This window comes from Rhinolophus hipposideros (genome assembly GCF_964194185.1).
Source record: "Rhinolophus hipposideros genome assembly, chromosome: 23".
Taxonomy (NCBI): domain Eukaryota; kingdom Metazoa; phylum Chordata; class Mammalia; order Chiroptera; family Rhinolophidae; genus Rhinolophus; species Rhinolophus hipposideros.
Genome location: NC_138069.1, coordinates 44,642,102 through 44,665,277, shown reverse-complemented (window position 1 = coordinate 44,665,277; position 23,176 = coordinate 44,642,102). Strand labels below are relative to the sequence as shown.

Genomic DNA, 23,176 nt, shown 5'->3' with positions numbered 1-23,176 from the left:
ACAAACATGCCGACTGGCCTTCACTGGCCACAGGGGTGCCCAGCCACTCTAAGGTGACATGTAGGCCTCACACCCAACCCCTGTGCGCCTCTCCACGTGTTGGCACATGCCCCAGTGTGTTCTTGTAGACACATCCACTCACACACGCCCTCTGTGTGAGGGCCCAGCAGGCACACAGGTCCAGGTGTGTCCCGTGTGTTCTGGCACACAGGGCAGTCGTGCTGTTTTTTGGCAGGGCTGGAAGGAGGGCTTCTGGGGTGGCTCATGCAGGTGGGACACCCCCTCCAAGAGTCGCATCCCAGCTTCCCTTCCAGCTGGCACTGCACAGAGCTCGGGGCCAGGAGTCAATGGTCTGCTGCGTCCTGGGGGGTCCTTGGGAAGCCAAGGGCCAGGGTGACAGGTGGGGTGGAGGGGAGGGGCACCACTTCCGAGTCAACGGTCACTCAGGGGGGGAATCTGCTCCCTTTGCAGGCCCTCCAGGGGACCCTTGGCCCCTCTCCCACCCTGCTTGCCATAGTCTTGTCTCCTGAGGATTCCTAGAACCACAGAACTTCGCCCACACCCTGCCCACCACTGAGAACCCTCGCACACCCAGGAGGGAGGTTGCTGTGTGCCCATGTCACAGAGAGGAGACCAAGGCACGGATTGGTGAACTGACTGCCCAGACTCACAGCTCACAAGTACCAGAACCCCGATCTGCTCGTCTCTGACCCTCCTCGCCCCATCCTGCAGCTCTTCTGCCCGTTTCACAGATGGGAGTGCTGAGTCTGGGTGGGGGACATGAGTAACCAGCCCTGGCTCTTCATTGCCGGGGCAGCCAGGGCTGCCCTGAGCCAGGCGCTAGGGGAGGGGCTTGTGGGGTCCAGGGACCCAGGGCAACCCCTGCTTTTTATATGTTGCTGGATTTGGTTTGCTAATGTGTTGTGAAGGATTTTTATACCTGTGTTCGTGAGGTGTATGGGTCTGTTATTTTTTAATGAAATCTTTGACTGGTGTTGGTATCAGGGAAATACTGGTCTCATAGGATGAGTGGGGGAGTTTTCTCCCTTTTTTTTTCTGGAAGAGCTTGTGAAAGTTCAATATTATTTCCTTAAATATTTGACAGAATTTACCACAAAACCCCATCTGAGCCTGGGCCTTTCTTTGTGGGAATATTTTAAATTAATCATTCAGTTCAAAAATGGTTATAAATCTATTCAGGTTTTCTGTTTCTTTTTGAATCAGTTTTGGTGGTTTGTGTCTTTGTAGGGATGTGTCCACTTCTACTCAGTTGTCTGATTTGTTTGCATGAAGTTCCTAATATTCCCTTGTGCTCCCTTTAATTTCTACAGGGTTGGTAGCGATGTTTCCTCTCTAATAACACATTTTGGTAATTTGTTTCTTCTCTCTCATTAGACATTTTCTAATTTCCTTTGTGATTTCTTTGACTCATGGGTTATTTAAAACTCTGTTTTTTTATTTTCCAAATATTTCTCAGGTTTATTTCTTTGTTTATTTCTAATTTAATTTCATTGTGGTTAGTGAATATACTTTCTATGGTTTTATTCATTTTAAATTTATTGAGGTTTGTCTTACAGCCAATCACATGTGATTCCTGGAGAACGTACCCTGTGCATTTGAAAGGATGCGGATTCTGCTAGGTGGACTGTGGTACAAATTTCAGTCAGGTCAAGTTGGTAATAGAGTTCTTCACCTCTTCTATGCCTTTGCTAACTTGCTGTCTGGTTGTTCTGTCAGTTGTTGAGAACGGAGTATTCAACTATTGTTGAATTGTCTTTTCAATCCGGTCAATTTTTGAGGAATGTATTTTGGTCTCTTTCGTTATGGGAGTAGTCATTTATAAATGTCATGTCTTCCTGAGTTATTGACCTGCTTATCATTATGAAATGTCCCTTTTTGCCTGTGGTAATATTTCTTATCTTAAAGTCTATTTTGTCTGACGTTAATTTACCCCCTCCAGCTCTGTTATGATTACCATTTGCATGTACTTTTCCATCCTTTTACTTTCAACACAGTTGTACTTTGAATATAAAACATATCACTTTTAGACAATATATACTTGGGTCTTGCTCTTTTAACCTAGTCTGACCATCTCTGGCTTTTGATTGGGCTGTTTCGTCCATTCACATTTAATGTAATTTTTTATTTGATATGGTTACCATTTTTAGTTGTTTTCTACACATCCCATCTTTACCCCCTTGGTTCTGTTTCTCCTTTGCTGCCTTCTTTGTGTTAGGTAAATACTTTTTGTGTACTGTTTTAATTTCTTGGTTAAATTTTTAAAATTATATTCCTTTGGTTTGTTTCTTAGTGATTGGTCGGGGGATAATAATATGCTTCTTAACTCATTGAAATAATCTTAACAAATTATTTCAGATTAACACTAATTATGGTAAATAGAGCAACTTTAATATAGTCCTATTTTCTCTTCTCTTGTATGTTACTGTCATACTTACTACGTCAGTAATGCTAAAACCCCAACAATATAGGGTTATAATTATTTCCCTATATGATCAGATGTTTTTAAAAGAAGGGAAGGAAAGAGAAAATACATTTGTAGAGTCTTTTCTATCCATCTACACATTTGCCAATTCTGGTGCTCTTCATTCTTTCTGTTGATTTGAATTACCACCAGGCATGACTTCCTTTCAGCCTTTGGTATTTCTTCTAAAGCAGGTCTGCTAGCACCAAATTATTTCAGTCTTTGTCTGTGAATATCTTTAGTTTGCCTTCATTTTTGTAGGATAGTTTTGTGGGATATGAAATTCTTGGTTGATATTTTTCTTGCAGCACTTTGAATATGCCGTTCCACTGCTTTCTCACCTCCATAGTTTCTGATGAGAAATTAACCATTGATCATATTACCTTAATTCTGCATGTGATGAATAACCCTTTTCTTTCTATTTTCTCTTTGTCTTTAAACAGTTTGATTAGGATGTGCTTAGGTGTGCATGATTTTGTTTTCATCCTACTTGGGGTTTGTTGAACTTGCATCTGTTAGATGAATGTTTTTATCAAACTTGGGAAGTTTTCAGCCATTATTTCTTCCAATGTTTTTCCTGCCTTTTCCCCCCTCTTCTCTTGGGACTCTCAGCACATGTATGTGGGTGCCCTTGATGTTGTCCCACAGACATCTGAGACTGATTTCATTTTTCTTCTCTATTTTTTCTCTCTGTTCTTTATATTTTCTTCTGAGCTGTCTTTAGTTTCACTAATTCTTCCTTCTGCCATTTCAACTCTACTGTTGAGCCTCTCCTAAATTTTTCACTTATTGTACTTTTGAATTCCCAAATTTCCAGTTTTAAGTAATGTTTGTCTTTTTATGGAGGTTCTGTATTTTGAGTTATTGTCATCATACTTTCCTCTAATTCTTTAAACATGATTATCTGTTGATTTTTTTTGACAGGGTTGTGGTCAGTGCTTTGAAGTCCTTGTCTGCTATCCACAACATCTTGTGACATTGTGACAGTTTTCATTGACTGCTTTTTATTCTGAGTGTGAGATACGCTTTCCTGTTTCTTTTCATGTCTTGTAATTTTGTGTCAAAAATAGGCATTTTAGATAATATGCTGTAGCAGCTCTGGATTCTTATTTTTCCCCCTGAGACTTGTAATTGTTGCTATTTTGTTTGTTTGTTTACTGAGTAACTTGTCTCAGCTAAAGTTTGAAATCCATTTTCCCCAATGCACAACTATTGATGTCTCTGTTTCGCTTCCCTTTATACACATGCTTTTGTTTTTTATTTCAATTCTGGCTTTCTAGGGATCCTCTCTGCATCCTCTTAGCTTAGTGGTCAGGCAGCAATTGGCTAGAGGCTGTGTGCAAACACCCTGAGCTAGTCAGCCTTCCGTTCTCCGCGGATGGATCTGCGTGTGGGTGAAGGAGCACATTTACAAACCAGGCAGTTTTCAAGTCTGCCCTGGCTTTGACATTCTGCCAGACCCTCCTATGTCTTCTCTGGGTATGTCTGCAGACTCTCAGCAGGTCAGGGATGTGTGGATTTCTCGGTCCTCTCTGCTCTCCCCTGTGCATGCACGCTACCCAAGAGCCCTGCTGCTCCTGTCACACTCCATGTCGCCCTGTGTCAAACTTCCAGCTAGTCCACTGCTCTATTCCAGCCCCAGCCAGGATCACAATCCCAGCCTGCTAGAATCACTGGCATTCCCCTTCACATGCCACTGAGACTGCTCACCTCACATCGTTATTACTCACATACTGCTGCTGAGCACAAGTTCTCTTTCTTCTGATCCGAATCAAGTCAGCCTCTGGCAGTGAGGGTTCTGGTTTCCACAGTCTGGGCCACCCAGTTAGGGAGACACACCTGAGCTGGGAGTGGGGAGATGGAAGGTCCAGGGAAGAACACCAGGAATTTCTCCTTTCTTATTCAAAGGTCAGTAGTTTTTCATGAAGAAATGCCTTTGGTTAAAATAGTTATTGGAGGGTGTTGAAATAGTTAATTTTTGATCAGTTTGACTAGTTTTATAGTTATTTGAGGGAGAGGATTTGGTGACCTTCTCCCTGCAGCATGCCAGAAATCTCACTCCTGTCGTTTCATCTTCTAAGAACAAAATTTTAAAAAACATAACATATACAGCTCTGTGAATTATCACAAAATGACATTCATATAAGAACCATCTAGGTCAAGAAAGAAGACATTACCTGCATCTTGGATGTCCCTCAGATCCCCTCATGATTGCTACTCCTTTTTCCTCCTCAAAGGGAAACACTTCTGATTTTCAATCCCATAGATTAGTTTTTCCCGTTTTTATGCCTTATACGGATAGAACCACACACGATGTGCTCTTTAGAGCAGAACAACAAATGTTGGTGTTGTCGACACACTTTGTTGATGTTGAATGTTACATGGATTGGCTTTTCTACTGTGATGGACGTCTGGGTTCTTCCTGGCCTCCCGCACTTACGGAGAGTACCACTGTAGACCTCCTTGTACTCGCCTTTGGTGGGCATGTGCAGTCGGCTCTGTCGGCCAGCTGACCTCGCAGTGGGGCTGCAGGCTGTGCCTATTTCAATGTCAGCAGGTAGCGCCACGCAGTGTGCAGAAGCGGTCGTACCAGTTCACACTGCCGTGTGCGCACGCCACCTGCCAGCACTGCTTCAGTGCTGGTTGCTCCCATCCTCGCCGACACTTGATATTGTCAGTCTTTTTAATTTTAGACCTATGGGTGAGCACCTTTCATAAGTTTGGGTATTTGGATATTGTCTTTTTGGAAGTGTCTGTTGAAAACTTTTACCCATTATTCTATTCAGATATCTGTCTTTATCGTATACATTTGTAGGAATTTTTTGTGTATCTTTAACCTCTCCCATTCTTGAACATACAGGTTGCATATATTTTCTATTCTGTGCCTTGACTTTTCACTCTTCCAATCATGTCTTTCGATGAGAAGTTCTTCATTTTACTATAGTCCAAGTCACCCGTCATGGTTAGTGTGTTTTGTTAGCTTCTAAGTAAATCTTTTCTGACCTCAAGTTCTTGAAGATGCTCTTCCATCTTAACTTCTAGAAGCTTTCTTGTTTTACATTTGACATTTAGACTTTTGGTCCACCTGGAATTATTTTTTTTTCTACAGTGAGAAACAGGGGTCAAGTTTCAGTTCTTCCCACATATATTAATCCAGTTGATCTTACACTTTTTATTAAAAATGCCACTTTCAATGGCATTATTTAATTTATTTATTTAAAATTAAAATGTTAATCTTGAGACCAGTGTAGAGTACCATGAAGTTGTGAGAAATACTTCAGAGAGAGCCCACATACCTTTATCCAGTTCTCCCCGTGGTACCATCTTGCAAAACTGTAGTCGTGACAAGTGGGGTATTGACAGTGACACAGCCAGACTCAGAACATTCCCGCCAGCACAGAGGTTCCCTCTTGTTGCCCTTTTATGCCAAACTCAGTTCCGCCCCCCAACCTGTCACTGACCCTGGTAACATTCCCTTGTTCTGCATCTCTATAATTTTGTCTTTTCAAGTGTGCTGCATGAGTGACATCACACAGTACGTGGCTTTTGGGATTGGATTGCTTTCCACTCAGCAAAATTTTCTGGGGAGTCATCCAAATTGTTATATTTATTTTTTTTAAAGATTTTATTGGGGAAGGGGAACAGGACTTTATTGGGGAACAGTGTGTACTTCCAGGCCTTTTTTCCAAGTCAAGTTGTTGTCCTTTCAGTCTTAGTTGTGGAGGGCGCAGCCCAGCTCCAGGTCCAGTTGCCGTTGCTAGTTGCAGGGGGCGCTGCCCACCATCCCTTGCGGGACTCGAGGAGTTGAACTGGCAACCTTGTGGTTGAGAGCCCACTGGCCCATGTGGGAATAGAACCGGCAGCCTTCGGAGTTAGGAGCATGGAGCTCCAACCACCTGAGCCACCGGGCCGGCCCTGTTATGTTATTAACAGTATATTCTTTTCTTAATTTAGCGACATTATTTTTTAACCTAGCCCCTCTACACGGCACACTGTCTATAGCGTGTATGAGTGTGTGTGCATACATGCACACATGTGTGTGCTTGCAAGAGTGAGTGTGTAAGCACAGTTTCAGCGCTCTACAGGACTTAGTCACTTTCCAGTCATCTAATGTGTCTGGGCCGAGAGCACAGAGGGACAAGTGAGGGGACCAAAGGATGGAGGGACACATTGGGAAGAGCACAGATTCCCAGCCATGGTTGCTAAGGAACCATGGATGTATTTTGGGGTGCTTGGTTGCCCTGGGATCTGCTGAGGGCGCCTCTGGGCAGGCCTACTCCCACCTTAGCTGGTGGCTGGAACCTGGTGCATCACAGACCCTTGATAAGCTATGGAATTGGTGGCAAGGGCAAAATGTAGCCTGTCCCTCTCATTTTAATCATTTTGTTGAGTACCCTAATTCCATTGTCCATTCAGAGTCCTCTGAGCCACCAGTTTTCCTGGTGAGGCCCAATTGGAAGTCTCTGCAGTCAGGTGCCCCATTACAGGAGGGTCTGAGGTTCTGACCAGGCTCACGCAGCCCTGAAGCAGGGTCAGCGGGGGTGTGTCCCTCATCCCTTAGCTTTGCTTGTTCCCAAGAGACCTAGAGTGGGGGAAAGAAGCTCTTTCCCAAGTAGGCAGGGCTCAGAGCTATAGCCAGTGATAGAATGGGTACTCCTTGAGCTGTTTGAGTACTTGCCATCCTGAAAAGCGTACTGGGTCAGGATTTGGGACCTGGGCTCTAGCCCTGGTCCAGAACTGGCACATTGCATGCTTGATATATTCTTTACATGTCCGTAAATGGATGGGTAGGTGGGTAAGGTGGTGGACGTATAGGTGGATGGAAGGGTGATGGATGGATGGATGGATGGAGATGGATGGATGGATGGATGCAGGTGGATGGATGGATAGATGGATAGATGGTGGATGGATGGATGGATGGATGGATGGATGGATGGAGATGGATGGATGAATGGATGCAGGTGGATGGATGGATAGATGGATGGATGGATGAAATGGAGAGATGATGAATGGATGGGTAGATAAAATGGAAAATGGATAATAAAAGGATAGAGGATGATAGGTGAATAAATGGATGGCTGAAAGTTGGATGAATGAATGATAGGTAGATATACGTACAGGGATTGGAAAAAGACAATGTCAGTATGGACAAGGGCTTAGAACAGGTGTGAGTGTGGAGGACCACAGCTCAGGAGGCTAATGTCGTCAAACGGCAGGCGGGGACACTGAGGCCGGACAAGTGTCTTGTTCAGTCTAGCTCGTAGAGCCAGGGAGGAACAGAACTGAGGCTTAAGCCCCACTTGGCTTGAGCCCAAATGCAGGTTTCCTTTTACCACTTCACCCCCAGAGGCGGAGTCTAAACCATCTATGGGCCTTGGGTGGGCAGAGAGAGCTGAGGGGTTGTGGAAACCTGCGTGGACGGCGTCTTCCCCGAGTGCCTGTCTTGGCCCCACACCCAGGGTGTTACCAGGCTGTGTCCAAAGTCTGGCCAGGGAGCCTGGGAAATGTTTACCTTTGAAAAATGGACCTTCACCGCTCATTAGGCCTCAGTGGTGTGGCCTGGCGCCGTGGGTGGCTGGGATGCAGGGAGAAACCGCTGAAGTGTTTAAAGACCACTTCTGCATTCCAGACCAGCAACATGTGCCTGTGAGCCCAGCAGGACTGGCCCTGGGCTGGCGGCACACAGGTGCCCACGGCACCCAGATGGCAGGGTGGCTGGCTGGGGTGGTGCCGGCACCAGGGAATCCTGTCGTCCCCCACTGCATGCAGTGACCGATTCTAGGACAAGCCCTCCTGGCGTCCGACATTTCCTGGCTCTGTGACCTTAGACAAGCCACTCTGACTCTGGGCCTCGGTTTCTCCACTTGCACCGTGACTTGATTACCAAGTAGGAGGCAGAGGGGAAGTGGAAGCTGGTTATCAGCGACTGTGAGGGGTGGGCAAGGGCACTGTCGCCGCTTGACGGTGTGGAGTCTTTCTCATGGGGTTGCCCACACCCGCTTCCCCCAGTGCTGCAGCCACTCCTTAACCCCAGTGCTGGTCACTGGGGTCCGCACAGCTCGGTGCACCTGACCGGCCAAGACTGGGCTCTCAGAGGACCCGGGTGGCCCCGTTAGTGGCTGCAGGGACAGGCCAGGCTGCTTTGTTGGCCTGGGCTGACACCCCCTCCCTCTGGCCTCGAGTCTACTCATGGTCCATCCTGGGGGAGGGCCCTTGGCAGGGAGGTGAGGATGGCCTGGGGCTGGGAGCTGGGGTAGGGGTGGAGCTGGGGAAGAGGCAGCCAAGAAAAATGGTTGCTAATCAGCGGAGGCGGCCACGATGCTGTAAACATGGAAAATCCATCACATTAGCGGCTTCTCCTCATTGTGGGTATTAGATGCAGAGTCATAAACAGGAAACGTTCGGGGCCAGGGACCCGCTGGCCCAGGCTACAGCTGCGTCTGGCTGGGTGCAGGGGGCAGGGGAGGGCTCCATTAGGCAAGGAAGTTTTCGGGATTCTTGATGCCCTCCTGGCCTTCCCCCCACCACTCTTCACCAGCTCTGCAACTTTCTGAGGGCTCAGTGACCTTGCGCAAGTTACCTTCTTTCTCTGAGCCTCCATTTCTTCCACTGGCAATTGGGGAAAGCTTCCTGAATTCCTGCCTCATAGAGCTGTGGATTAAATTAAAGGAGAGAAGGGAAGGAAGGCATCCACTGCCTCCTGACGCCCGCCGTAGCGGACAGTGGTCAGGGCCTGTGTGCGGTCTGGCTGGGCCACATGCACCCCGGATGATGTGTGCTATGGGGCTCATGTCCTGCTGTGAGACCGCGCAGCCCGTGTGGATTGCCAGCTGCGCACGTGTGTGCACACGTGTGGACATAGAAGCATAGGTGTGGGCATCCCTGCAGACCTGTGTGCACAGCACGTGTGGACACTGCGGTGGTGCCCACAGCCCCATGCGGACACAGGTGTGCCCAGCTCATCCCCATGGCAACCCCAGGCACGGAGCAGGTGTTGGGGAGATGTGAATTGATGTGACAGGTGGGGCACACGTGATGGGCTCCCTGGAGGTGGCCCAGCCAGTGGAAGAGGTGAAAGTACTTCCTCTTGCCAGCAACTGCCCCCAAACCCCTGTGAGCAGGACTGGGTGTGAAGCATTGGGTGTATGCAGCTGGCCGTCCCCAGAGTGGTGCCCCTCCCACTCTGGAGAGGGAGATTGAGGCCTGAGGCAGCTTCGGCTGCCCACCCCACCAGCCCTGCTCAGCAGACCCTGGCCTGCTGCCTCCTTCAGGGAGTGGTAGGGTGCCCTCGCCTTGAACCTCCCTGCCTCTGCCAGGAGGCTTCCCTGCTCCCTTTGCTGCAAGACCAGGCAGGCCCAGCCCAGCTTCTCCCCCTGCACTGGCCTGTGAAGTCATCGCTCAGCCACAGGTTTCCATGGCAACCGTGGTTCCGTCACAAAGGGCCTGGGAGGCTGGAGGGAGGTAGATGAGGCCTGGAAGGGGATTCCAGGCTTCTCTGTCGCCCATAGCCATGTGTTGTGACACTGGAGCGGGTCCCCCACGGCTCTGACTTGGGAAACCATCTCAAAGGAGGTGGCCCCCAGCACTCAGACACCCACCCACCCAGTTGCAGAGACCCTTGAAGGGTGGAGGGCACAGACACGAGGCAGGGACACTGACACACTGTCATAGTGACCACCCCTGGTTCTCCCGACTGCTCTGTGACAAACTTAGACTAGCTTTGAGGGCCGCCTGTTGTGTACCTCTCCCAGGGCCACTTGGGTCCCACGGGACCACTGGGCAGCTGCCCCTTTGGGGAGGGGCATTGGAATCCACATGCGAGATTCGGGGTCTCATTGGAACTATGTAAGGTCCTTTCCAGAGAAAAACCAACGTTTCTGTCACATGGAGGTGGGGCCTCTGCAACACTGTCTCCCTGACACCAGCCTCCTGTAAGCCAGGGGTGCAGCTGCTGGCCCTGTGCTCTCCTAGTGCAGGGCCTGCTGCCCCCGCAGGAGCCGGCGGGGAGCACACCTGCATCTGTGTCTCTCACTCATCCTGCATCGCAGGCAGTACAGTGCACCTCGTGGCCAAGGCCATCAGCGTCTGCGTGCACTTGACATTCACGGGAGGGACTGGCCCCATGACTACAACTCACCACCACCAGGCCAGGGCTGTGCCGCTCTGCTTCAGCTCCTCACATCCGCTCACACACTCCTGCTGACACGGGGGCGGGGGGCACCTTCGCTCCCTCCAGGCCTGACAACAAGCCCCGGGCCCTGGCCCAGAGTGATGGGGACCCCACACGCCCTGTCCAGCTCCTCCCAACACCAGCCCACATCTGCTCCCCGGAGCCACACACTCAGGGTTCAGACACCCAGTTGGAGGGCAAGAGCAGCCCATGACACAGGCCCACACAGGCCCAGGCCCAACCCCCCCCAGAGGCAGAGGGGTGGACACAGCCCCGCCCATGGCCCCACTTTGAAAGCCTGGATGCTTTTGGCTTAACTGATTCCCCTTCATTCATTCATTCATTTGTTCACTCATTTATTCATTCATAGATGGTCACTCAGCAAATCTTGGGTCTACCCCGTGCCCTGAGCTTGCAAGACCAAGTCTGTGCCTTATGAAGTGTACATTTATTAAATACCTATTGTGTGCTAAGCCCTGTGCTGGAGAGATGTCAGGGTACAGCAGTGGAGGAGACAGACTTGGTTCTTGCCCTTATAGAGCTGACAGTCCAGTGGGGGTGACACAAACAAGCAAAGTGAGGAAAGTGCTGGAGAGCCAGGGCTCTGCAGAACTGGCCGTGGGTGACCTGCCGGCAGCTTCTGGTGGCTCCTTTAGGTGGGGCAGGCCGAGGTGCTTCTCGGAGGAGGTGGCATTGCTATCCAGGCTGGGGTCCAGGGCTCAGCCCCCTCCCCTACTCACTTTGATACTTTGCAGAAACCACGACCCTCTCTAGTCTGGCCTGCCAGCAGGGGTGGGGACCGTGTGAGTGTGTGTGTCTGTGTGTGTGTGTGTGGGGGGGAGAGTTCACTGTAAGTGAGGGTGAGAGGACGGATGGCATTCCTCCTGGCAGAGAGAGAGGTGTGAGTTAGGCTCCAGAGGGGGCAGTGGGGAGGGTCTCATGCCCATGGTTCCAGCTAGGACACAGGTAAGCCTGAGACCCGACAGTCCTGGGATGGCTGCCTCTTTTGCCCCCACCTCTCCCATGGTGGGTATCTAGGCTGTTGGGAAGTTGTGTGCAGGAAGGAGGCCAAGCGAGCCCTCACTGCCCACCCTGTAGATGGAGCTGAGTACCTGGGAGTGGGGGAGTGTTGGGATCTGGGGTCCGTCCCAGTTGCCCTCCCACTGACCTCAGGGGCCTCAGGCTGTTTCCTCCTCTTCAGAAGGGCTCCCATCTCTCCTGGTGGCAGAGAAAATCAGAGCCGCAAACCTGCACTGCTTCCTCTCGGACTTCAGGTGCTGCCTAGGTGACCCCCGCCCAGCCCTGTAGTCCTGGGAATGTCTCTTTTTCCCTCTCTTATCGGTGCTGCCTGCTCAGGCGGGAACACGGTGAGGTGTTTGTCATCGCTCAGCAAATTCACTTGAACAGATGTTGCTGGGCTGGGAACGGGCGCAGAGAAGAGCCCACAGGCCGCCCTGCTCCTCAGTTTCCCCATCTGTAGAATGGGTCTAAGGATAGGTTCACCTCTTGGGGCTGGGTGACGGGAAATGGGAAGTGAGTCCTGGAATGTAGTCGGTGCTGCTTGAACTGTCACAGCTGCCGTCACCATCATCACCATCAGTGCTAGACTAGCGGTCAGTGGGTATGGAAAGGGAGGGGAGACAGAGACCCAGCTGGCTGGATGCTGCGGCTGGTCCAGGCTTCCAGCGAGGGCAGCCTGGATGCCTGAGAAAGGGACAGGAGTCCCTGGACAGACGGCAGGAGGGTGTGAGGGACGCGGCGACTGTCCAGTGTGCCCCGCACAACTGTTCCAGGCTCACCTGGACACTCCACATCAGTCTAGATGCCGTTTTTACGTTGTGCCTGCGATGTACCATCTCTCCAAATTCTTAGCCGATCAGAGTCCAAGGGAATCTCAGCCTTCATTTCATAGACAAGCAAATTTCCAGCCTCATTTTCATATTTCTAATAAGCACTTATCAAATGCACGGCTCTCACAGCGCAGCAGCACTGCTGTCTCCCTTTGCTGCAGTTTCCTTCCCCTGCCTTGCACCCTCCCAGCTAGCTCTCTGTGCTGGGCACACGGCAGGCAGCTCAGCTCCTGTCGGCGAGGAGAGCAGGTGGGGGTCCGAGCCAGTGCGAGCTTCAGCCCCGGGCTCCCCTCAGCACCCAAAGCGCCAGCCGGCCTGGCACCCAAAGTGCCACCGGGCTTTTGTTTTGGCCTGGTATTTCATTGGGTGTACTAACATGTTATTTCTTTTTCAATATTAAAAGCCATATGTATATATATCTCCTCACTATAGAAAGTTAGGAGAGTGTGGAAGGAGGAGAGGCAAACTATGGTCCCACCCCAAAGAGGAGCATGTCAGCACTTCAGAGAATTTCCTTCTGGGCTCTTCTCCTTTTGAGGAAGAGAGTTTGTGACACACGTGGCACGGCCCTTAAGAAAACTTACAACAAATTGAAGTATAACTGACATACAGAAAACTTCACAAAGCCTCAGGCACTGCTCACTGAGTCTTGCACAAGGCGTAACCAGGCCTGGGCCAAGAGACGGGATGGCCCGAAGCCCCCTGGCCTGTCTGGGGCCCGCGGCGCCTGCGGGTCCTGGGGCTCAGCGCGTCTTGGTTCCTCGCCGCAGCGTCTGTCGGCCTGTGCACACGTGTGAGGACCTGGACGTGTCCAGCCCCCGGGGCCTCCCGGCACTCCTTGCTGCCCACAGCCTCCTCTCCTCCTTCCCAAACACATTGCCAGCACCTGAGCCAGGCCTCCTGAGTGGCTGTTTGTGAATTTGACTCAAATGTAATCACAGCACAGTCTTCTCTGACCTGGGTCTTTGGGTCGGCATGATTTGGGGGAACTCTGTCCACTCGTCGTGGGTTGTGGTGCTCGTTCATTTTCATTGCTGTACAGATTCCACTCTAGCTCCAGGGTCGCTTCCAGTTTGGGGTCGTGATGAACCTCTTCGCATCTGTTCTGTTGCGTGTGTTCGAGTCCACGGTTCACACCGGTGGGGTCCCGATGCTGTCCCAGCGTGGCCCCCAGCGTGGCGGGGTCGTGTTGGGCCCCAGAGCACAGCGTCCTCGCCTGTGTCACGTGTCTCCCAACAAGACTCAATCGACTCTGAAGCTCCTGTGTTTACAAAGTTGAGTGTCTTTTATGGTTGCTTTGTTTTCTGGCCATCGGCCAGGGTCTCATCTGTGGGATGCCTTTTCAAGACCTCTTCCCATTTTATTATTGAGGTGTCTGTGCTTTTCTCACTAATTTATAGGAGTTGCTCATAGATTCTGAATAATACAGCATTCCCTCAGGATAGATAGAAGGTGGCTATCTTCTGTTGTTTGTGGCCTGTGTTTTTATTATTTTTAAGAGCAGAAATTCATTATTTTTATGTAGCAAAATTTATCAATATATTCTTGTGTAATATATTTGCCTATATATTATCTTCTAAAATATATAGTTCTTTTCCCAGCTGTCTGTAATCAACCTGGTCTTGATTTTGTGTGTGGCGTGAGTGAGGTGTTCTAGCTCACCTTTCTCCATGTAGACATCTAGTTTATTGACAAGGCTCTTCTTTCCCAGGGCTTTACTGAGCTTCCTGGGTCGTATTCAGGCTTGATTCCGAGGTCGTTTTCCGTTTTGATCCTTGGGTTCACTTCTCTGATCTTGTACCAAGACCACACTATCTCAATTACCATAGCGGTGTAACAAATTATACTCATCTGATAGAGTACAAGTATTTAGGGCTGTCTCAGCCCACATAGATGGAAGAATCGGCTTGTCAAGTTCCACGAAAAGAAAAAAATCTTCTGGGATTTGGGTTGTGACTACATTGAATCTATAGATCAGCTTGCAGTGTTGACTAGAAATGTGCATTTTCTACTTACTGCAGACGCCTGGGAATCTGCCCTACACTTGTACGTGGATTTTACGTTCAGAGCTGGAAGCTGTGTTATCCGTTACTGTATTGTACATCCTGTGGGGTTTTTATGTACACAGTCGTGATACCTGTGAAGGACTAGAGTTTTGTTTCTTCCTTTCTGAATTGTATCATTTGTATCTCTTTTTCTTGCCTTACTGCACTGGCTGAGTCTTGAAGAGCAGAGGTGGTACCAGGAATCCTTGCGTGGGTCTTGATCTCAAAGGAGAAGTTTTGGTTTTATCATTAAGTAAGTTGTCTGCTGTAAGCCATGCACATTTGAAGAACTTTTGATCTGTATTTCTTTCCAAATGACTTTCCAAAAGAATTTTGCCAGTTTTACCATAACCTTACCAGCACTGGGTATTATCTATTTTTAAAGGTTTTTCTTTTTTTGGTTGTTTTTGCTAGATCATGGTTTATTTGATGAGCCTAAATGTATTTTCTTAAATTTGCATTTCCCTGATTATGCAAGAGGTTGAACATTGTTCCATATATTTTTAACCACCTGTATTTTGTTTGTGTCTGTTCTACTCATTTGTTTATACGTTGTTGCTGTTTCCCTCATCGATTTGAATGAGTTTGTTACATAATGAAGATAGTTACCATTTCTCTGTTACAATTGCCATGAATATTTCCCACTGTATGTTGCATGTCTTTTAATTTTTGTTATTTTTTATGGCCCTTTTCCTTATTTTTAAATGGTCAAGTCTGCCTCTTGTTTCTTTTACAATTTATTCTATTCCTCTGGAACTCGGAAAGCCTGTCTCCCTCCTGAGGACTGATAAATATTGAATTCTGTTTTCATCTTGCTTTTTTTATTGCTTAATATTTCATATTTAACTGTTTACTGCCTCTGGAATTTGTGGGGCTGTGGGGTGTGAAGAAAGGAGTTAATTACTGCTCAGAGTTTACCCGGGGAAGGGGCCTCACCTCCACTTCAGAATCTCGGGGCTCTGCCTCACCCCCAGCCCAGGCCAGTGGGAAGAGATTAGGGGAGGAGGGAGGTGGCGCTGCCTGCAGCCAGCAGGGGACTGTGGAGCTGTAATTACCATCAGGACAGTCCCCTTCGCTGCCTCTGCCTGACTTTAAATCAAAAGCAAAGATCTGTTAGCCCAGCTCAGCAATATCCTGGGTAACCTTGGGCAGATCTCGTCTTGTGTTTGGGCCTCAGTTTTCTCATCTGTGAAGTGACACCTGTCCTGAGTTCTGTCACCAGGAGTCAGTGCTTTGGGGGCGTTTGCTCTAAAAAAAGCAGAAACAAATCCTGGCTCGTGTTTGTGACCTTGGGCAAGAGAGCCTCAGTTTCTCCATCTGGAACCCAGACATAGTAACAATGTAGTTCCCACCTTGTGGGGTTCTGGGAAAATGCACGTGGCATTTAGTGAGTCTGCCAACCACACGGTACTACAATGATGGCTTTGCTGTTATGATCCCTGTTCAGGAGAAGGGGGAGCCTCCCCAGGGGAGGGGGTTTCCTGTGTTGCCTCTGGGGGGGCCCAGCCCAGCTGTGATGGGGAGGGGGAGGGAAGAGAATGCAGAGGGGGAGGGGGGCCATGAGATGCTGTGCAGGGCCACCACCCTCTCCCGGCTCCTGATGGGGGTGGGGGCAAGCCCCGTCCCCGCCTCACCCTGAGACTGAGCTGTGGGGGATGGGCATGCAGAGCCTGGCACCTGCTTCCTGACCCAGAATTCATACACACACATGCACACACACATACACACATCACATGTGCACACATAAGTACATACACACATACATATACACACTCATACACAAACACGTGCACACACACATCACATACACACTCAAATACACGTGCACACAAATGCATACACATACACTGAAATACATGTGCATACACATGCACACACACATATACACTCAATACAAACACGTGCACACACATCCATATGCACATATAAATACATGCACATATACACACACTTTACACACAGAAACAGACATGAGTCATGCACTCACCACAGACCTTGCACGCATTGGCTTGGCTCAGAACCAGGTGGGGAACCCCTGCGCCCAGGAAGGCTGCACCCACTGCAGCGCCTGGGGAGAGGTGGGCCTGGGGGCTGTGTTCCAGGCAGTGAGCTAGGCCCTGCAGTGAGGCCAGCGTGGAGCCTAGCAGAGTCCTTGGCCCCAGAGAGGGCAGCCCTGCTTGTCCCATCAGGGTGGTTGGGAAGCGACATTGGAACTGGGCTGTGACTAATAAGAAGGAGCAGCCGTGGGTAGACCTGGGACAAAGGCTTCCAGTTGGGGGTTTCACCAGGTGCAAGGTCCTGAGATGGCCACGTGCTGGGGGGGATGAGTTAGAAAGGGCTTGGAGTGGTTGAAGGACAGAACCTGGAGAAGGGGCATAGCCTGAGGTGATCAGTATTGGGGGCACACCTGCAGCGCCCCAGAGCAGCCAGCAGCTCCCCATTTCACAGATGGGGTACCTGTTCTCTGTCAGGACAGGCCCACATAGTGGGGAGGTTGCCCGGACAGAGGGCATTGTCTTCCTGCTCCCTGGGGCACCCCTCTGTCCCTGGGGCACCCCTCTGTCCCTGGGGCACCCCTCTGTCTTTGGGGCACCCCTCTGTCCCTGGGGCACCCCTCTGTCTTTGGGGCACCCCTCTGTCCCTGGGGCACCCCTCTGTCTCTGGGGCACCCCTCTGTCTCTGGGGCACCCCTCTGTCCCAGGGGCACCCCTCTGTCCCTGGGGCACCCCTCTGTCTTTGGGGCACCCCTCTGTCCCTGGGGCACCCCTCTGTCTCTGGGGCACCCCTCTGTCCCGGGGCACCCCTCTGTCCCTGGGGCACCCCTCTGTCCCGGGGCACCCCTCTGTCCCTGGGGCACCCCTCTGTCCCGGGGCACCCCTCTGTCCCGGGGCACCCCTCTGTCTTTGGGGCACCCCTCTGTCCCAGGGGCACCCCTCTGTCCCTGGGGCACCCCTCTGTCTTTGGGGCACCCCTCTGTCCCGGGGCACCCCTCTGTCCCTGGGGCACCCCTCTGTCCCGGGGCACCCCTCTGTCCCTGGGGCACCCCTCTGTCTTTGGGGCACCCGTCTGTCCCTGGGGCACCCCTCTGTCCCTGGGGCACCCCTCTGTCCCTGGGGCACCCCTCTGTCTTTGGGGCACCCCTCTGTCCCAGGGGCACCCCTCTGTCCCTGGGGCACCCCTCTGTCTCTGGGGCACCCCTCTGTCCCTGGGGCACCCCTCTGTCTTTGGGGCACCCCTCTGTCCCTGGGGCACCCCTCTGTCCCTGGGGCACCCCTCTGTCCCTGGCCTCAGTAGGCAGGCTGGATGGAGACCGGTGGGTGGGGCTGCACAGCGGGTGCAGCTGCGGGGAGGCCGGGCTGCTGGCTTCAGCAGGAGCCCCTCCCCCTTCTCACTAAACAATCATTGCACAAAATATGCAAATGGTATAATTACTGTTATTTGTTTTGCTGATATAAGTGTTTGAAATGCAAATGTCAAGTTTGGGCGCTCTCATTTTCCACCCCTCTTACCCCGATTTCAAGTGGAGGAGCACTCCCATCCTAGAAGGAGGAGGAGGAGGAGGATTTGGGGTGCCCTTCCCCCGCGGACACCAGGGGAGCCCGCTCGGCTTTGCTCCCTGACAGCTGCTGCCTTCACTGCCTGAGGGGCACCGCAGAGCCGGGGCAGAGCCCTCGCCCAGCTGCACACGGTGCCAGAAAAGGGAGGTCTCACACCCTCCCCCACCCTAACGTGTGATCTGGGACCCGTCACTTGGCCTCTCAGGGCCTCAGTTTACCTGTCTGTGTCATGGGAATCCACCAGCCTCTGGAGCTGTCCTGTGTCTGGGCCGCAGTGCTATTCGGTCCCACAACAATTCAATTAATGGATTTAGGCTTTAGTTTCCCTCCTGTGGAATTCTGGCACAGGTGCATTCTCACCTGTAAAATGGAGACTTAGAGGCCCCAAATGATCTTTGGGGCCCAGGTGAGGCCCCGAACATCACTGTGCATCTGCACTTTCCAGGGTGTGTCGTCACCTTTGACCCCTCCAGCCCAGGTGGTCTCTGAGGCTTTTGGGGCTCCCTGGCCTATGGGTTCGAGCAAGCCTGGGCTGTGACCTGGTGAGAGGTGGCCACTATTGTCTCTTTTCAACAGGGGGGGAAACTGAGGTGCAGCATTCCAGGGCTTGTGGAGGTCACGCAGTGAGAGTGTGGCTCAGATGCCAGCATCTGCCACCTGGCTCCCCGCCCCCATGCCCCTGCCACATGGGCAGGCCGCCCGGCTCCCTTTCCAGTGGCCGCCTCCCAGTCCCACACCAAGCTGCTCCGTCTTCACATGCTGCCCCGGGGATACACCCCTTGATTTCAGGTCACCAGCTTCCGCGGACTCCACCTGTCTGGTTCTGCAAATCCGTTGTGGGCATGGCTGTAAAGACCTGTGGGTTTCCAGTAGTAGTGCCAGTGCCACCCGCAAATGGTGCGATCACCTTGATTCCTGTAGGAGTGCAGCCCCACCGGGCCCAGCCACTCCACCCCCCACCCCCCAGGCCCACAAACAATCTGGGGAGCTGGCTCCCACCAGGGCGGCCCCCTGAGTGATGCTTTAGATCTGCCATCTGGGGAAGGAGGGTGAGAGTGGGCCCCAGAGCTGTCTCTGGCCTGGGGCCCCTTTGTGGTCAGCCCCTTGGGCTGTGCGCTGGCAACTGCTGGGCAGGACCTGGGGGGTGGGGGCTGGGCTGAAGCTCAGTGGGGCTCGAGTGGGCGTGTAGGGTACCCCTGCCCACATGTGCCTGTGGAGAGACTTGAGTGTGTGCACATGGTGTGCACGCATGTGTAATCTGTGGGTCTGCAAGTGATGCTGAGAGACTGGAAAGCCCTGGGCAGGTGAGCAGCGTGTGAGGAGAGGACACTGAACTCACTGGCAGACCGGGAGGGACCACTGAGCTACTTGTGGGGTGGCCTGGCTTCTGCTCACACGCGTGGGGGCACGGGGACTCCTCATTCATTCCGCCTTTGGACAGCTTGGCTGGAGAGCCTGAGAGGAGCTGGGGTTGTCAGGGGGACCAGGGCCCAGGAGACGAGAGCAGGCGTTGCTGGGCCCACAGCAGGAAGAGGGCACTCCAGCATATGTGGTCAATGGCCTGGACATAGGAAGGGCGATGGCACCTGGTCTCTGGGCTGCAGCTCGGCCTGGAGGCCTCCCCCCAGGCCAGGCTTGTGGGGAGCTCTGAGCTCCCCATGATGCCTTCATTTTTATTCTAATTACCTTTTCCAAGACAAGTTCAGCCTCATTAGCATATTCAAATACAGACCATCATTATTTCAATTAGCTGTTAAGTAATTAGCTTTAATTGATGAGCATTCCCCCCTTCCCCACATATTTTTTGGTTATTTACATCCGCTTCTAACCAACAATTTTAGGTAATTACATGCCACTCACTCATGTATTTGTGTGCGTGGGCACACACACATTCACACACACACTCATACTTACACACACACACACACACACACTCACACACTCATACACTCTTCCTCGCTAGACAGGTTCCCTCTCGCCTTTCAATTCCTGCTTCTAGCCCAGGAGCCTGGGGCGAGTGGATGTGCGGTGCAGGTGGCGCCCTGCTTTGCTCCTGCCCAGGCTCCCGAGGGTCCTGCCTGGCTATCGGGGCTCAAGGTGAACCAGAGCCCCCCAACCTTGCTCCCAGAATCTCTCTTGTTCCCAAATGCCGTCACCTCTGGCCCATCTGGCTGTGCCACCTTGAGTTGATAAATTATGTGCCTGCAGTCATGCATGCAGAGCGCGGTGGCATCATGGCGCCAGGCTTTGTCCAAACATGGCTCCGTCCTATGTCTCAGCTCTGTGCCCCTGGGAAGAGGTCTCCCCTCAGCCTGTTTCCTGTCTACAAAATGGGGGGCAAGCGAATGAAGAGGGAGTGTGAAAGGAGGTGATGCCTAGATAGTCCTCAGCACCAACACCACACTCAGTGTCTGTTGGGGTTGAGCCAGCGAGTGAGTGAATGAATGAATGAATGAATGATTGGACCTTGTGGGCAGATGGAGACTGGACTTGCAAGATCACAGGCTCACGTCGCTGACCTGGTCTGGACTCTGGTGTCCCGGGACGGAGGGGCGTGTCCCCCAGAGAGCCCTGTCGGACCTGCCCACCCGGAGTCTCGGCCTCAGTTGTTTGTCCACCTCCGTCTCACGTAGGTCAGGGGGCTCAGAGGGATGTGGGTGCACTGTGCCTCGAACGTTCCTGCTGACCCGCTGGTCCCTGGGCTTCCACCCCAGCAGCTGGGCCACAGCCAACCTGCACTCTGCAGTCTGTGTCTGTCGGCCTGTGTGTCACCTCCACCCCTGCCCTTTGCCCTCTCCGTGACTCCTGACTATGGGGACATTGCCTTGTGTGTTTTGTTGCTGGAGGTCTAACTTCTGTGCCGTCCATGTGCACAGCCCTGTATCCTGCAGACCTTCCAAAGCTGACATGGCTGCGGGCAGCGTTACCCATCCCTTTCTCCCCTCCCTCCTCCCCTCTGTGTCTTGCTACAGTGGACACTGCCTTGGTGGCCATTTGCCCCGCGCTTCGGCTGGATCCTTGCTCTTCCTCTGTGTCCAGAAATGAGAACATGTCCATGATCTCTGAGGGGAGGAAGCTGGCAGCCTGTTCTTCTTGGATGTGCCAGGTCAGCGGCAGGCCCTGACCCTAAGGTAAGGGATGTTCTTGCCCTTCAGACACTCAGCAAGGGGGCAGGTGTGCTGGGGTCATGGGACAGGCTGGAAGGTGTGGGGCCAGAGCCGCTGTCTTGCACAACAGGTCCCTTAGGGACCGACCTTTGTTCAGAGCTGTTGCCCATCCAATGGAGTGAACAGGCTGCTTCAGGGTACGGCTAGAGGGCTTGGGGGCCCTGGGATGGTCTGAGTGCGTGGTGGCCTGTGCAGTGTCCTCCCTCATGAGTTGTGTGCTCTGTGGGGTGTCATGGGTTTTGCTCCCACGATGTTGTGGGAATGTGTATGAGTGTAAAACCACCATGTGTACAGCACGGAACATGTTAGCATTGACTCACATGTGTCTGAACACAGGTTCTTCCCTGAAAAGCCTTCTAAAATGCTGCATTGAATTCCTGAGTGAATGAGGTGGGGGGTTGAGGTGGCCATTCCAATGGCACTCCAGCTGTCCTGGTGACCCAGCTGTGCTGTCTGCTGGACTCTCACCTGCAGCTGGAAAGCAGCTGGACGAGTTATTTCCTGTTGGTGCTTTTAAATCACCACTGTGCCCTCGTCTGTCACCTATCCTCCAATGGCTCAGGGCCTGAGACACCTCGTGTGTCACAGACTCGGCAGTTTGCAAACCTGTTTGGTGCAGGTGCTGCTCTCTGGGAATTTCCTTGTGTGATGGAGCTGGGTTGTAATACCTCCCTCGAACAGCAGGAGGTGCTGTTGGTAAATGACAGTGCAGTGAAGAGTGGCTTTTGGGCTTGGGGTCCACAGCTTGCCTGCTGCCAGCTGGCGTTAAAAGTTTCTATAGATTGAGTTTATTTCAAGTGAGTGTGATACTTAGGCTCTGCCAATTCTGGTGGACTAGGACTTTATGTGGGACAGACGCCTTCCAGGACCGTGAAGGCATGCCTGCTTGTGGTTAGATGGCTCTCAGTGTCGGTGGCTTTAGAGTGATGATTGTAGGAGGTGGGTCTGGAAGGGAGGCCTGAGGAGGTGCCGTGAGAAGACAAGGCAGCGGGGCTTCTGGGCTTGAGGCAAAGCATCATGAGGCCCAGAGCACAGTGGGTAGAAGGAACCAGTGGGCAGGGCTGGGGTGGGAGGCGGTCGAGAGCTGGGCAGGGCCAGGCCGGGGCACGTGAAGCCGCCTGGCCACTGCTCCTGCACGTGCCCTTCAGACGTCCGTGCAGGCCTGCCATTTGCCAGGCCTTGGCACAGGGTGCTGGGGACCCCAACCCTTGAGGTGCTCTGAGTCTAGAGAGAGGGAGGGCAGTGAGGATGCATAGTTCATTCCACTCCGCGGCCCCGTCCCTTCAGCTGACATCATCAAGAAAGTCTAGGGGGGCTGGGTTCCATGTGACGGTGACAAGCACCTGCCCCTTTTGGGGCCTCAGTTCCCCTATCTGAAACATGAGAGTGTCTCCAAAAACCATCTCCATGGATTTGTTCAGAAATTAGTTAGCAGACAGGGCAGTCTGGGTGGGTGTCAGCTCTGAATGCCAGTGGCATAAGACCGCCCACAGGGGGGTGTGACGCCAGTGGTGCACAGGGCACCCCAGAGGCCAGGGCTGTGGCAGCGCCGAGACGGTTAGGGCCAGGCTGGGCGGACGCGGCTGTGCTGACCTCAGGCCACTGGCACGGCCACGAGTGTGTGGGACAGGCTGGCAGGCAGAGCTGGGCTTTGGCCGAGACTCCTGGTGACAGCCCTGTCCTTCCCCCGGCCCCGCCAGGTCTGCCTAGAACACCCTCTCTCCCAAGTCGGTCTGTCTTTGCAGTGACCTTGGTGTGAGACACACCCCACTCTGCTGATCTTTGGCTGCGGGACTGGGCAAGCCAATTTTTTGTCTGTAAAATGGAGCTAATGCCCTCGCCCATAAGGTGAGCACACACAGGGGGTGAGTGAATTTCCTGGTGTACAGTAGGTGCTCAGTAAGC

The 23,176-nt window shown here is 52.2% G+C and overlaps 1 protein-coding gene across 5 annotated transcripts in view; it reads left to right on the top strand.

Annotated features, from left to right (window-relative positions):
- Positions 1–23,176, top strand: part of ELFN1 (extracellular leucine rich repeat and fibronectin type III domain containing 1) — a 60,082-nt gene that overhangs the window by 11,286 nt on the left and 25,620 nt on the right. For 3 of the 5 annotated variants that reach the window (XM_081035918.1, XM_081035919.1, XM_081035920.1), the window contains exon 2: positions 21,077–21,235. The exons of the other annotated variants lie outside the window; for them this stretch is intronic. The gene's annotated coding sequence lies outside the window, so the exon portion shown is untranslated. The remainder of the gene's footprint in view (positions 1–21,076; positions 21,236–23,176) is intronic. 5 annotated transcript variants of the gene reach the window in all.